This window comes from Grammomys surdaster, unplaced genomic scaffold, assembly GCF_004785775.1.
Source record: "Grammomys surdaster isolate TR1022 unplaced genomic scaffold, NIH_TR_1.0 126185, whole genome shotgun sequence".
Classification (NCBI taxonomy): Eukaryota; Metazoa; Chordata; class Mammalia; order Rodentia; family Muridae; genus Grammomys; species Grammomys surdaster.
In genome coordinates this window covers 3,145,464-3,159,865 of record NW_021620991.1, presented here as the reverse complement: position 1 = coordinate 3,159,865, position 14,402 = coordinate 3,145,464, and the positions used below count along the sequence as shown (strand labels likewise).

The window sequence follows — 14,402 nt, the reverse complement described above, 5'->3', positions numbered from 1 at the left end:
GCTGCTGGAGGGGAGCCACGTGTCTCTGTGCATCCCTGAGCAGTGACACTCTGGCCACTGTATCCTGCCAGGTACCTGGCACGGAACGTTAATCCTCTGGGCTGATCCCCAGAGCCTGGTGTCATCCAGAGGTAGTGACTCTTAAGAGCTCTATCAGGGCCTGGAGGTGGCCCTCAGTCACCATCCTGAAGAAACCTGAAGAAGCTCATTGACCCCGCTTCTACTGTGGAGCAGAACCAGACACTTGAAGAGACACAGGCTAGGCACGGGAGCCAGTGGTTTGCCTCTCGTAACCCATGTTGTCCTATTTTCTAGGGGACAGAGCCTCTAAGATGCTCACCTCCGGGTCTTCCCTCAAGTCCACAGCATGAGTTGGTTCTCCTAGGAGGAAGCCAGCCTGGTGCTCTAAACGGAAGGTTTAGCCTTAGCGCTTCCATCTGCTCTTGGGACGCTGTGTCTCGTCACCTGTGCTGGGACTGCCTCCTCACAGTGGCCAGGCCTGCCCTAATGGGGGATGCTGAGCTTTTAGAACCAGCCAGCTGGAGCAGGCAGATGAAGCCCTATGATAATCCCACTCTTAGTCAGGGGTGGGCACTTGGCTCTAGTGTGGGGCCCATGGCTGCTGTTTCATGAGACAAGACCCCGCACAATGGCACTTGGCTCTCAAATCCCACCGCTTTGCCCCACTGCTTAGCCTGCAACGCTTGATACACAATCCCTGATGGGTGGAAAGGAGTCACCAGATGAGGAAACAGGTCGTGGAAGCTTTCTGACGGAAGGATGATGATGATGAGTGTGTGTGTGTGTGCACGTGCTCGTGGGTGGGGGTGCTGGGGATGAATAAACTTGCCACAGTGTGTGTTATCACTCCAAAATTACATCCACATCCCTTCTGGGGTCGGCGAATGTGACCTGATTTGGCTAACAGGTTTGTGGAGACGTTTAAGCTAACAACAAGGTGAGCTCATCCCGCACCAGCGTGTCCCTACCTGAAGTGACAAATGTCCCTACAAGAAGAGGTGACAGACACCAAAGGCATGTGACGCCAGACACCGAGGAGGCAGTATGTCTGAAAGCCAAGGCACAGCAGACAGCAGCAGCAGCCGCCAGAACCGCAGAAAAGACCGGAAGAGACCCCCTGTCCCCAGCACTGCCACACAGCTAGACTTTGGATTTCAGCCCCCTGGATGAAGAGAGAATAAATACAGCTATTTTGAGCCACACTGATTAGGACACGGAAATGGCCAGCTCTCCTAGTCCACAGACTCCCGGATGCCCTGGCGTCTGAGATCCCCAAGTTTTCCGTACACCCATCCGGATCACAGGAAAACTTAACTGAGCAATCAGGCAACCGAGAAGATTTGCAATAATAAAACAAGAATCATAAAGATATACTCTAATAAAAGTCACTTAAGAGTTACTAGTTGTCCATGTCTGATATTTTCCACTTAATATTTTCAGGCCGAGGTCACCAGAGTGGCTGGAATACAAGCAGGGATGCGGAGGAGGGACACCCTGACTTTTAAGCCCTTCCACCCCTAACAGCAGGTTGTAAAGGGGCCAAGAGACACCTTTCCCCTTTCCTGGGGTCTGCAGTACTGTGGTCCCAGCCTTCCATTTGGTGGGAGAGGGAGGTCTGCTGGAGGATTCTGCTCTCCAAGTGTTCCTGTGTGCCAGCCCGGCATGCCAGGCCTGGCCACGTTCTCCAGGGGATGGTAGGAATAAATAACAAAGGGTTTCAAAGAGGATTACCCCCTCAGCACCGCCACGTGGCCACGTGACGTGGTGGCAGCACGAAAGATTAATTCCTTGTCCATGCAGCAGCATCCAGCGGCAGTCTGCAAGCCAGCTGCACTCCACCCCGTCCATTAAAGCCCCGATGAGTAAAAGCGGATGAGAAAGGAAACCGCGGGGCACTGCCTTCAACATCACATAATTAACAAGGAAAGACTGTGGTGAAAGTCTAGCGTGGAGACTCGTTATATTTGTGGAAAGTTGCTGGGCAGCATAGGTCTAAAGCTTAGGTCCCCAAATCCTGCTTGTGTGACCTTATCCTGTGGGGTCAGAGAGAGCCAGTGAGGTGTCTGTGAGTGTTCGTCACAGCCTTGCTTAGAAGAAGGGGAAGACTTCAGAAATGTCTAAGCCAGGCATGGTAGCACACACCTAATCCCAGCATTAAAGAGGCAGAGGCGGGATCTCTGTGAGTTCAAGGCCAACCTGGTCTACATGGTGAGTTCCAGGTTGGCCTTAACTAGTTAGTGAGACCCTGTCTCAAAAAATAACAAGCAAATAAATAAGGGATCTAACGTCTAATGATTTTTAGAGAAATAGGAGGGAGGGATGCGGCCACGCAAGACTGCTACTTGTTTGGGACAATTTGTGTTATGACGTAGGGCAAAGGCTCACGGGTGCCTAGGTGTTTGTAGGGGCTGTAAGCAGAGAGCTGAGGTGACCATACCTATCCCCTTCTGGTGGAGGTCTGAGTGTCCACGTGTGACAGAGAGCGAGACCCCTCCAGGGCAGGTTGAGGAGCCCCACTTGGAAGGCATCAGCAAGTATAGGCAGCCGTCTGGGGTCTTCATGTCACGTCCCTGCCTCTTAGTATCATGGTGTCACTGGCCCAGGAATGAGGTCACGGGTGACACCCACCTGGGTAACCTTGTGTATACCCGATAGGTGTCTGACCCAGTCTGTGGTCATATGAGCATGCAGACATATATTTCATTAGACGCTGGGGCATGGCATTGCCATTTATAAATTTCATGCCTCAGAACTCCCAAGAGAATTACAAAAAAATGCAAGGCACTAGTCTCTTAATGATGCTTTAGGGAAATGTATGGTTCTCCGTTGGGCTGCATTCACAGCTATCCTGGGCTGAAGGCGGCTGTGGGCCACAGGTTGGATGTGGGCCTTGGTAGGGCCTGGAGAAAGAAGAAGTCTGTCCTTGGTTACCATGTGACTTGTTCTCACCTATATGATGCAAAGAAAACCCCCACGAGGACTGAATTGGTGGATGGGTGGGGAGACCTAGAGCATTCTAAGTAAGTACTTGTAAATCACAGAGCCACTGAGCATCTTGAGAGCTAGCCCACGGTGAACGCCAGCTGCCAATCAAAATGAGTGCCCATAAGAAGGATGGCAGTAACGGCACAGTCACCGTCCTCAGCTCTCAGGGTAAGCTGGGTCTCTGCCTTCAGTGAGGGCAAGTATTCAGCTGTCCACTCTCCTCTGTCCAGGCATACTGGGAGATGCATGGTCTCCTCTGCCTGTCTCCTGGGAACACTTGGTCTGGATGGCCCGGAATGGCTTCTGTGGAGTGAGAGCCGGGGCTACTCTGTTTAAATGTCTCCACTGTAAAACACAAGTCGTGCCTTGCCTTAGCAGAGTAGGTTGAGGCTGAAGGACAAGAAACAACCCAACTACACAGGTACCGTCAGACTAAGATGCCAGCTCCAGGCCTACAGCAACCTCTAAATGCAGGCACTGTGTCTGGAGCCTCCTTGTCTCGGGGATGTGCCCCTGTCTCTAGTCATCTCTGGGCTTGCCTTGGTTCGTCTTGTAGCTCAGAGTGTTCTAGGCAAGATTGTGCCCTGGGGTATGGGAAGGAACCTTGGGAAGTCCTTCAACAAGGTGGTTAGGATCAACCAAGCCTCTGGGTCTCGGTGGTTGTGAAGGTTTCCTTAGGCCTGCCAGGGCTAGCTTGGAAAGATGAGATCCTGGAGGGATGTCCCCAAGGTGGAGGTTTTTGTCCTGAGGTTTCTTCACAGGACAAATGCATTATAAGTCAGGCTGAGGAGACGGAGGGTGAGGGGTCACAGGTCGGTGACAAGACTTGTCTCTAAGGTCCCCTAAGGAGGCAAATGTACTGGCTTTAGGAAACCTTTGCTTCCTTAAGTCTGTGAGAGCAGCCTGGGCGTGGCCAGCGTGTGCTTGGCCAAAGGGACATGGTGTCTGCAGCACTCTGTAGTGGGCTAGCTCTGGCAACAATGACATTCACAGCCTAGAAAAGAGACTCTCAGATGGAGGGACATACATGCTGCACAGATCAGGTTCTAGCACAGGTCTGATGTCTGCCCAGGAATAGGGTTCTCTGTCTCTTAGGGGACCACTTTATCCATGCCTGACTCTTGCCTTATCCAAGCTCTGCAGAGGGTGCTGGGTCAGGAGCATGGTAACCCCAGGTCTACCAACAAGGAGGATTCTGCTTCAGCCCCAGTCTCACCTTCCGTGAAAGGGCCTACAGGCATTATGGAGGCAGAGTCTGGAGAGAGAGCATCAGGCCTCTGGTTACAGGAGTCTTGGATTTTAGCTTTAACACTGAACAAAATAGCTGGACTGGGCATCCTACTGAATCTGGAAACAGGTGCTCTCCTGTCCTTTCCAGGAGCTGGGAGGAGGGTCCCCTGGCTCAGGGCTCCCCAAACCTCCCACTGTTCCACATGGTGTACCCTTGGGCCTGGCCAGGCCTCGGCACCCATACAATCCAGCAGGTGGCTGGGACACCCCAGAAGCTCTCCATGGTTACCATGGTTATCAGTTGCCACAGGGTGGAGTGAAATCCTTTTTACGGCACCCCCCAGCAAGCACCCACTGGGCTTTGCCAGAACCTTCTGGTGTGGGTGAATCAGGGGGAGGACCAGCTAGGCAGGTGGGCTCTGTGTGTGGGTGTCTGCAGATAGGGTGTTCGTTATGGGAAGCCTACGACCTGTGACCTTCCCTGAGAGTGCTGCGGGCTCAGCGACAGAACTTGGGGTTCAGAGGTGGGGCAATCCTGCTCAGCTATCCTCTCTCACACGCTAAGCAAGTGAGCCATCTCAGCCACAGGAGGCTGGAAATATTCTGAAAACATTTGGGATCTTGGTTTAGTCAGCATGGCAACCTCTTTCCCCATGATGCACAGCACCCTACATTGTCTATAGTGTCTCAATGTCACCTCCTGGCTGTGGCTTCAGGCCTAGCTCTACTTCTGTTTCCTCGTTCCATGGCAGACACTGTGCCACCATGGGCCACTGAAGAGTGGACATTTCCGTGGTTGCTCACATGGCCCCTCAGTCCTCTCATGCTAAGTTCCTTTCCCCTCTGTCAGGATCCCTGAGGGTAGCAGCCACACTCTATGGGTCCCGTAAAGAGTGACATTCCCAGTCAGAGGTCTCACTACGGAGCACAAGTGGGAAAGAGCAGCATTCTTGCTTGGTAAGACAGCTCTCAGGCCCAACAGCAGACCCCAGCATCCCTGCATGCCAGGACACAGGACAGCTCCCAGAGCCAACAGCCGACCCCAGGGGACGACCTTCATTCTTCATTTGAAAAGGTCCTTTCTGGGAAAAGCCACTTTTTTTTTTTTTTCTGGACAGCTTCCACACAAGGCCCACCGTAATTATCACATGTAGCCATTACATGACAAGACAGTGACCATGCTCCACAGGAGCTGGCCTCATGGTCATTCCCCAAACTGTTGGGATGAGGAGAAGGCATGGCAGTATCCCCAGAACCCCTGGGTACTTCAGCATGTATACATCAATGTCCCCTGAGCAACCTTCTGTCTCTCACAGGGCAGAATGCAAGCAAGCAAGCTTAGATCTGCTCTCCTGTGAAGAGCAAAGCACAGCTGTGCCCCCTTGGGAAGTGCTGGGATCTGTGAGCTGGAATCTACAGGCTCTAGGCTCTGCATTCTCTGCAGAAGAAAGGGGACAAGATGACCCCAAGACTCCTGTCCATGACACCCGAACACCTCTTGGCCTGAGTGACTAAAACCACCCTCTACTCACTGTCAGAGAAAGTCAGTACCCTCTGGTGAGAGAAGCCAGCTGAGCAGAGGCAGGAGGGGAGGGGAGCCGGGAGGGGGCACAGCTCATGGATAGCCAGGTACGGTTGGCAACAGCAGGGATCCGGTCACGTATACAGTGACTGAGATCTGTTCCTCTACGGAGCTCTGACAAACGCTGGACCAACAGCATCCTTTGCAACCTCCGGCCAGGAGGCCTGGGAACCAACACTGAGCGCTGCCATCGGGACAAGGCGCACTCTTAGATCCGAAGCTGATGAAAGCTAGCGGGTCATTCCGGTTGATCATGGACTCTGCGCATTGCTGAGAATCCATGAAATTTATGGCAAATGCCCTCCCCTTAGCACTTTCAGCTGTCAGGAAATGTTCCCCTGACGGTCACAGCTCCCCTGACTGTCACAGTTCTAAAGAAAAGTAGAATTAGGAAAGTTCACCAACAGACCAAAGTAACGAGGAGGCGTTTCTCAAAACATGGGGTTGGAACCCCCAAGGTCTAAGTTTCTAAAAACTACAAACAATGGGGTTCCATCCAGCTCCACTGAAGACCCTCAGTCTGTGTGTGATTTGCCCAGACTCTGTAGACACAATAGGTGGACCCACAATTTGGCTCTACTGGGATGTCACACAGCCCTCGCTCTGTGACTGCACAAGGCAGAGCACACGGCGGAGACAATGGAGGGATGTATCACGATCCCAGGACCAGGGTGTCCCCAAGCATCCTCATAAGTTAGGAAACAGAAGGGCACACCACAGAAATCATCTACGAGAAGCTAGACACAAGGCGGTGTCACAGGTGCCGGACGGAAATGTGACTTTTCCCGAGTGCAGCTCCTGAGCCCTCCATCACCTGCTCTCTCTCCTTTCCTTGTCAAATCCCAAAGCCTGTCAGGCAGTGGTGTCTGGAGAGTCAGACAGAGGAGGCTGGGATCTGGGTCCTGATTCCACACACAGGATCGCTATGATAACTCCCAAGGATGTTCCTACTTTGACCTGATGCACAACAAAGAGACAGGCTCCTTTAACCAAGGGGCCTGGAGCCTAGTAGGGACCAGCCTAAGGCAGGATGTTCCATGGGAGGCTGTCCTAAACTCCCGGCCACTTCTGGGTACAGGGCTCTACACCTCTCTCCTCTCAGTCTTGTCTGTAACACACCTGCCTCTCTCCCATGCCTTTCCCTCCCTTCTCTGGACTGTGGAATAATCCAGGGTTTCCCTTCACCCCGTCTTGACCTTCACCTCCCTATTCCCTGAGTGTGACCCTCCTCCCCATTTCAGAATTAGATGCCAGGTAACTTGGGGTGACCATCAGTCAGGTGATCTGGGTGACCAGCAGTCGATCCCAGGCCCCAGATCTCAGCTCTACTCTCAGCCACAGCTCTATTTTCCCAGTCCTCGTGGGCACAAACTGCAAGGCCATGAGCCAGTCTAGCCCATGTACCTGGGAGCCCCTCTCTTGCCAGCTTCTTTTCATCTCCACAGCCCACATGGACCCAGCAAGAACAGTTTGGGGGCTCCCGGTCCCCCTTATGTTCTCCCCATCTCTAACTCCGAGGGAACAATGGCCTCAACACCTCCTTTCCACTCACCCTTCCCACTCACGTTCACACATGTCTTAGGTTATACTACATTCTAGCCATGGCCCAGCTGTCCAGGGTGCTCCCTACCCCATGACCTTACCCTGTAGGGATCCTCCCAGACAGTCCCTTGTAAAGGAACTTTAATCCAGCAACATGGCTGCTCTGGCAAGGGAACACATACAAAAACCTTCTAGATCTTTGTGATCTGGTTGGAATACAGACACACCCTTAGTACACACCTTCAATCCTAAACAATGAAAGTACGGTTAGTTTATAGAAAGAAGCACCCCATGCTTGAAAGTGATGTCTAACCGAGGGGCAGACAAAGTGATGAATCAGAGAAAGATTTGACAGAATGAGTCAGCGATAGAATATGCCCAACTCTGACAGAATGAATCAGATTGGATACCCCCAACTCTCACAAGAACAGCACAGGAAAGAAAGACTACTTGAGAGTAGAACAGGAAGAGAAAAGTGTGCTGTGTGTGGCAGTTTTACAGAGACGTATTACAGAGAGAACAAGCTAGACACAGGCAAAGACAGGTTAGTTTGAGGCCAAGCAGAGCAATTCAGTCAGAAGCCGAGAGAAGCCAGTTTGAGTCAGTCAGCTTGGACAAGAGTTTGGGCCAGAAAAGCTCAGTTGAACCAGCCAGCCAGAGTTCAGAAAGAACTAGAAAGGGTGAGCTTATTTAGCAGTAGACTCTCAGATGACAACTACATCTGGCAAATAAAGATACATTCACAGTCCCTTCCTAGTTCTGATCACAATCCTGCCTGTCTTCAAGGTCTGTAACAATGGCCAACTCTCCTCCCCATTGGCAGGGCCCTCCCTGCTCAGGCTCACGGTCATTGACTCTCCCTCCTGACACTCAGCCCCAGAGGTAGAGCTGGGTGGGCTTTGCTCCTGCCAGCCATTCCAATGTCTGTTGGTAAGGTCTTTAAACATTGATGATATTTATGGGTTTTAAATAATGCTCTAAACTTTTTTTTTTTGACGAGAAGATTCACGGTGATCTCTCTGTACACACATTCTAATTTTTCTGGCTCTCCTACATGGAGAGGGAACAGGAGGGAACTCCTTTGGAAGGAAGGCCCCTGCTACTACTGGCTCGGCACCTAGGCAGAGTTCCACATCCTTTGCATTTGGTGAAAAGCCACATCACACACAAGGCAAGCAGGCATATGTTGGCTCTGGTCTCTCTTCCCTTCGTTGAGGTGACAACATCCCTGTCTTGGGGACCTGCCCCAATGACATCGTCCTACCTGACTGCCTTGTGACAACCCCATCTCCAAAAACCATCACCATAGGCATTAAAGTTTGAGTGACAGTGTCTCCCACAGAGTCAAGTCTTCAACACTGTTTGCCTGGGCAGGAGCTTTAAGAGACATGGAGTGGTGGGCAGAAATGGGTTACTAGGGGTGGGTTTTTGAAAGCACAGCCCAGACGCCGGTTCCTGTGTCTACAATGTAAGTTGCATCTACTACAAACTTGCATTGTTTCTTTTCTTAAATTTCATTTACCTATTATCATTTCTTTTTAATTTGTTTTTACGGACAGACTGAGGATAATTTTTTGGGGGTAGGGTCAAAACGCAAAACAGGAAAGGCAGACTGGAGAGCTCAGCAGGTGCCAGGAGGAGGAAGATGGAGCAAGGGAGAAAAGGTGGGTTCTCTGAGGTAGCGGGGAGCAAGCAGGGGGCTCAGCAGTAGCAGTCTGTAAGCCGCTGCCTGGAGTGGAGGTGGGTAGGGTGAGGGAGGGAGGGAGAATCTGTCCCAGGGCAATGTCTGGAGAAAGGACAGAAGGTGGGGAAAGAATCGAACTTTCAGAGTTAGAATTCAGAAAGTGGGCATGTTTGTCACTGAATCTGCAGGCAACTGCCAAACCTCTATTCTTTGTAAATTACCTACTTGCAGGTATCTTGTCATAGCAACTGAAAACAGACCAAGGTGTGTCTGTTCACACAGATCTGTCAGCCTCTGGGTTGGGTGACGGATCTTCATTGCCCAGTGAGACCACAGTCAGGAAACCTGTCCAAGCTGGAGCTGGATTGAGGGTGGGATTGAGGTGATGGTCTCCGTTCTTTGTTCCTGTTCTCCCCTTTCCCAATCCTACGCATCTGAAACTAGCCAGCCGGCAGGTTCCTGCACACCGGAAAGAGAGAAGATGAGATGGAGGAAGTTCAAGAGAGACGTACTCTCAAACAGGATAAGACAGTCACAACCCCACAGAGCTACCCTCAGGTCTCTGGGGTCTGAACCAACATCAACTGGTGGAGCAGGGGGAGGAGGCCTGCCTGCTAAGATCCTATACAGCAAGGGGATGGGTTCAGAAACTGAGACGTCTTGGTGCAGGATGCAGGGTGGGCAGAGTGTTCTGAGCACTGACCCCTGAGCTCTCCAGCCTGCAGTGGATGATACAAAGACCTGGAAGCTGCCCAGACCACCTTGGCTGGGAGACTCTCAGAGCCAAAGGGAAAACTGTGAGCCAAGTCCCAGAAGAGGGACGGAGGCCAGATGAGTTCCCGCCTGATTCAGGTGTGTGTTCTCCTGGGGAGGCTCTGGGTCTTTTTGATGAACCAAAAGAGCTCACCCCAGTGGTACCAAGGACTTAACTCTTGATGAGCCAGACCCAGCACAAGTACCATCTCTTTTGGGACCTTGGACCTCCTGGACATCTGAGGAGGTTCATCCCACAGAGGTGAGGGGTTTTAGCAATTGCTGGAACGTGGCAGGATCATGAAATGAGTAACTGCCACCCAATCCTGGTGGAAGATGATTCTTTGTTAGCTGGGAAGGGTCTTTCTCATTGCCTCTCTATGCCTCAGTTTCCCCTGTAGGTTAATAAGCCTACTCCATAGAGTTATTCCCAAGACCCTGAGGTGAAGCTCCACTCACCTCAGGGTCCAGCTCCAGTGAGGACCCCCTGACCCCACTGCACCCAGAGCCCTGACTTTATTTCTACCCCTCGAAACACATGGTCATGAACAACTTGAGTGCTGTTTGCCAGGCCAGGCCGACTGGAGTCCCTGAAAATTTGTTGTTGTTGAGACCTCACTAGTGGCCTTCCCAAAGGGCAGCCATCGGGTGATTAGGGTACTTCCACCTTGGACAGCTATGAAGTGAACTGGGTACAAGTATGTTCCAAGCATGTGGTCTGTGCTACTTGGTCACTGCCTCTGTTGACCTTGAAAAGAAGGAGTCTTTGAACTCTGGGGCAGGAGGTGGCTGGCTGCTGGGTGGTCCAGACTCTCGTGCTTTAGAGGAGTCATCCCTACGAGGTCAGAGAGACTTTCTGGACGCTGGGAGGGACGATGAAGGGAGGCATGGCATTTGGTCTGGACATGCCGAGTTGACCTTTCCGGAATGTTACTTGTGGCAGCTGCTGTTCTATCTCCTGACTCTGCTCTAGGAAAACATGCTGGCTCTGGTTAAAGACCACCGAGAATTTAACCAAGGCTCAAACTCGCGTTCCTACTGGCCAGTGTCCTCAGAAACTGAAACACATTCCCCAAGCACAAGGCAAAGACCCCTCCCTCCAGGCCTTTCTCAGAAACCACCACATCAATCTATTTCCTCCCAATCACTTGAGGTGAATGAAAACTGAAAAGGACGGAGAAGCCGGCCCCTGGGTAGGACGCTTTCTGAGTTGGCCAGCCACAGGGCTTGTGTCCCCTTGGCTCTCCGGCACACATGGCCCGAGTGTCACAGCCCCCAATCTCCTGTGGATGGATGATTTTATAGATGAACCTCTCACCCAGGCTCCACATCCATACTCACGAGATTTCAGATCCTAGAAACATGAAAGGGGCTTCGAGTTTTTCCGTGACCCCTCTCTCTCTGCCCGTTGTCTGGCTCACCCCCCAGATCCTGACTGGTACCCACAAGGCATACATATGTTGACTGGTTTAGCATACAGGCAAAAGGGGGGAATCTCTGTTTTAAAGGGAATCTCCCCGAAGCTGTTTTGGAGACAGGGTTCTGCTATAGCCTATCACTTTAAGTACCATCAAGGCTTGCGTGGACTTGGGCAGCTTCCCTTGGGGACGGTGCAGGCTGGACCTGACTGACAGGACCTCAAGAGTCAAGGGTTCTTTGAGGACCCCACGCTGGGAAAGAAAGCACAAGGCCAGGGCCCCAGTACTACACCGTGGCCAGGGCTCTGCAGAACACACGTTGGCCAAGTAAGAGGCAGGTAGATCGATAGGGCTCTTCATACACCCAGGTCCCTAAACCCTGCAATGCTGGGCCTGGGTGCAGCTTGTTCTTGGCACTGAAGAGAGTTGGGGGCTGGAGTTTCTGAGGGGGAGGAAAAACTGCAAAGAAGAAACCCTGAGGCGACAGATAGCGGGACAGCTGCGGACTGAACTTGGTGTTCCTGTCTTCGATGTAGATGTATTAATTTCCATAAATGCTAATAGCCCATCTCTCCAAGAGGTATTACTTAATGTCATCTTCCCTTGGATGTGGTTCAACACAGGGCAGACAAGTGGAACGGAGCAAGAGGCAACACCCCCAACTGGTGGGTTCCTGGCTCCCGCCCCTCTCCCAACCAGGCAGCTCAAGTCTGGTTTCTGATGTAACCCTCATGCCTTTGGAATCCAGACCGCCTGCCTTTAAGACAGGTCTCCTTCACACCAGTAAGGATAGAAAGTTACCAACTCCAAAAAACGCTGAATCACACAGTGAGAGTGAACAGTAAGTGGGGGATGGGTGAGGAGGGTGCTGGAAGCCCGTAGGCAAGGCAGCAAGGGGGTGTTGGAAGACTTCCCACTTGGAGCACCCCGGGGTGCCCCAGGCATGCTGCAGGAGACCCCAGGACAAATGCCAGGAGAAGCAAGCAGGGTATGTCAGACGGGAGGGAGGGCAGGTGGGCAGGTACACCTTGCTGCAGATACTGCAGCAGGCAGCAGTGCAGCAGTGGAGAGCTCTGCATCCTGCAGCAGAAGCAGCAGCAGTAGCGGCAGCAGGTAGGGAAGTGGGGAAGTGCTTAGTGCCAGGGTCTGGACACAGGGGGAGAAGCTGAGGAAAGAGGTCCAGAGACAGGGACAGCGGGCGAACAAGGTGTAGCTGCAACGCGTGTCAAGGTGCCGGGGAGCACCGCAAAATAGAGAGTGCGATGCGGTAGTGGTGTTGGGCATGGAAGGGACCGAGGGCAGAATGGGTGGGAAGCTGGGTCAAGGCGAGAGGGACACACGGCAGGTAGCAAGGACGAAGGATGCGCCTGGAGGAGCAACAAGGAGGGAGATGAGAGAAGACAGCTACTAGGAGTGCGCAGAGGCCGAGAGAGGATGGGGAAGCAGAGAGGCAAGGGCGAGGCGAGGATGCAGGGCTGGAAGGGGTAGAGCCAGGGATTGAAGTTTGGGGTAGGGGTCCGGGATGTCGGCCGAAAGGTGGGGCAGGATGACAGGGGAAGCAGAGAGGGTGGGGTGGGGGCAGGGAGACTGTGGAGAAGGAGATGAGGAGGCTGGAGAGGAGGTGAGAACGGCGGCGGGGGCAGGGATGCGGGGCCAGGGAAGAGGAGATGGAAGGGGACCGCGGCGGCCGCGACAGCGCGGCCTCGCAGGTGCCCGCCGGGGTCTCCCGGCTGCACTCACCTGGGGGCCTCCAGCTCCGGATCCCACGCCCCGTTCCGGATCTTCCTTCCCGCCCTGCCCTTGCGACTTCAGCACCCCCGAATCCCGCTCGCTCCGGCAGGTTCCGCCCGCAGCATCTTTACCTCGTGGGACGCCCGCGGCCACGCCCCTAGCAGCCTATTATTGGCTATGATTCACGCCAGTCACAGTCTCATTGGCAATGGCCCTCGGAGTCCATGCAAATCATGCTGCTCCCGCCGATGCGTCGATTGGCCGGCGCGCGCAGAGTCAGAATCCTTGGGCTCGGGTTCTCATTGGCCGCGAGGCCTTGACGTAAAAGTGACGCGGGGCGGGTTCTGTGCTGAGTGAGCGGTATCCTCAGCCCGGGGCTCCACGCGTGGGTGGCGGCGGATTGAGCGACCCCCCTCGGCCAGCACTGGACCCACGAGTCCTCGGGTTCCGCTGGGCACCAGCAGCCCGATCGCTGGACCCGCGGTGCGGGACGTTCGGTAGCGTGGATCCAGTGCCCGTCTCCTAGGTAACGCGCCAGCGGTGGACTGAACCAAGTGCGGGGGAAGTCAGCGTGTGTTGGAGGCGCGGGTGGCAGCAGAGCCTGGAAGAGGCCTCAGGGTCCCGGGTAGGGCTGCTTATGTCATGTCACGGACGACCTGGTGTCACGGACGACCTGGTGTTTTCAAGGCACCGCACGGGGCAAAGGGCCGGGTCTGACTCGCGTGGGTTGCATCTTCTCCCCCTCCCATCGCCATTGGTGCATCCCGGTTGCGGGCTGAAGTTGGGCTGCTGGGTCTCCTTCGGTTAGTCCTCCGCCTTCTGACCCCGTGGGCGCAGCGGACCAGGGCTGAAATGGAAGCTGTGCGCTCGCCAGAGCCTTGAAGATGCCCACGGTCTGGTGTGAGCGCCTCTACCCCAATCCTAGTCCGTGCAGCTCGCTCAGGTCCCTGCGGCCCTCGATGCACTGTGAGGCCCCTGGTCCAGTCCATGTTGGGGCGCAGGGCTGACCTTCTCCACTGCTCAGAATTGCAACTCACACTGCTCTCCGGGTTCCCAGTATGTCTAGTCCTGCCTTAGTCGGGGGGAGATGCTCTCGCGGCTCACGTGGAAGTTTGCACTGAAAGTCGGCTTTGCGGGTTTAGGGATTGGGCACGCTCCCACTTTTCCAACCTTGGTCTCATTTGCAGGTCAGCCATAAGTTGCCACGCGCCATAATTATGTCTTGTGTCCCAAATTGCGCTAGCACTGTCTCGCTCTCGTGTTTGTATCCAGGGATCTGAGAGACTGTCCACTTTGGTAAAGACCATGCCTTTATTAGTTCCATAGCAGAGGGTGAATGAGGACATGCCAGGCATCCCTTAATCAGACTTTCAGGTCAGCTCTCCATTACTACCCCCACTCCCCAGATAGGGTAAATCTCAGGCCTTCATTTCTGGGGACAAGGTTTCCTTAAGCC

The 14,402-nt window shown here is 53.6% G+C and overlaps 2 protein-coding genes across 2 annotated transcripts in view; one reads left to right on the top strand and one right to left on the bottom strand.

Moving 5' to 3' along the window:
* Kcnab2 (potassium voltage-gated channel subfamily A regulatory beta subunit 2) overlaps nucleotides 1-13,414 on the bottom strand; it is an 85,023-nt gene extending 71,609 nt beyond the window's left edge. The window contains exon 1 of the mRNA XM_028757864.1: nucleotides 12,956-13,414. The gene's annotated coding sequence lies outside the window, so the exon portion shown is untranslated. The remainder of the gene's footprint in view (nucleotides 1-12,955) is intronic.
* Nucleotides 13,366-14,402, top strand: part of Nphp4 (nephrocystin 4) — an 85,887-nt gene continuing 84,850 nt past the window's right edge. The window contains exon 1 of the mRNA XM_028757866.1: nucleotides 13,366-13,472. The gene's annotated coding sequence lies outside the window, so the exon portion shown is untranslated. The remainder of the gene's footprint in view (nucleotides 13,473-14,402) is intronic.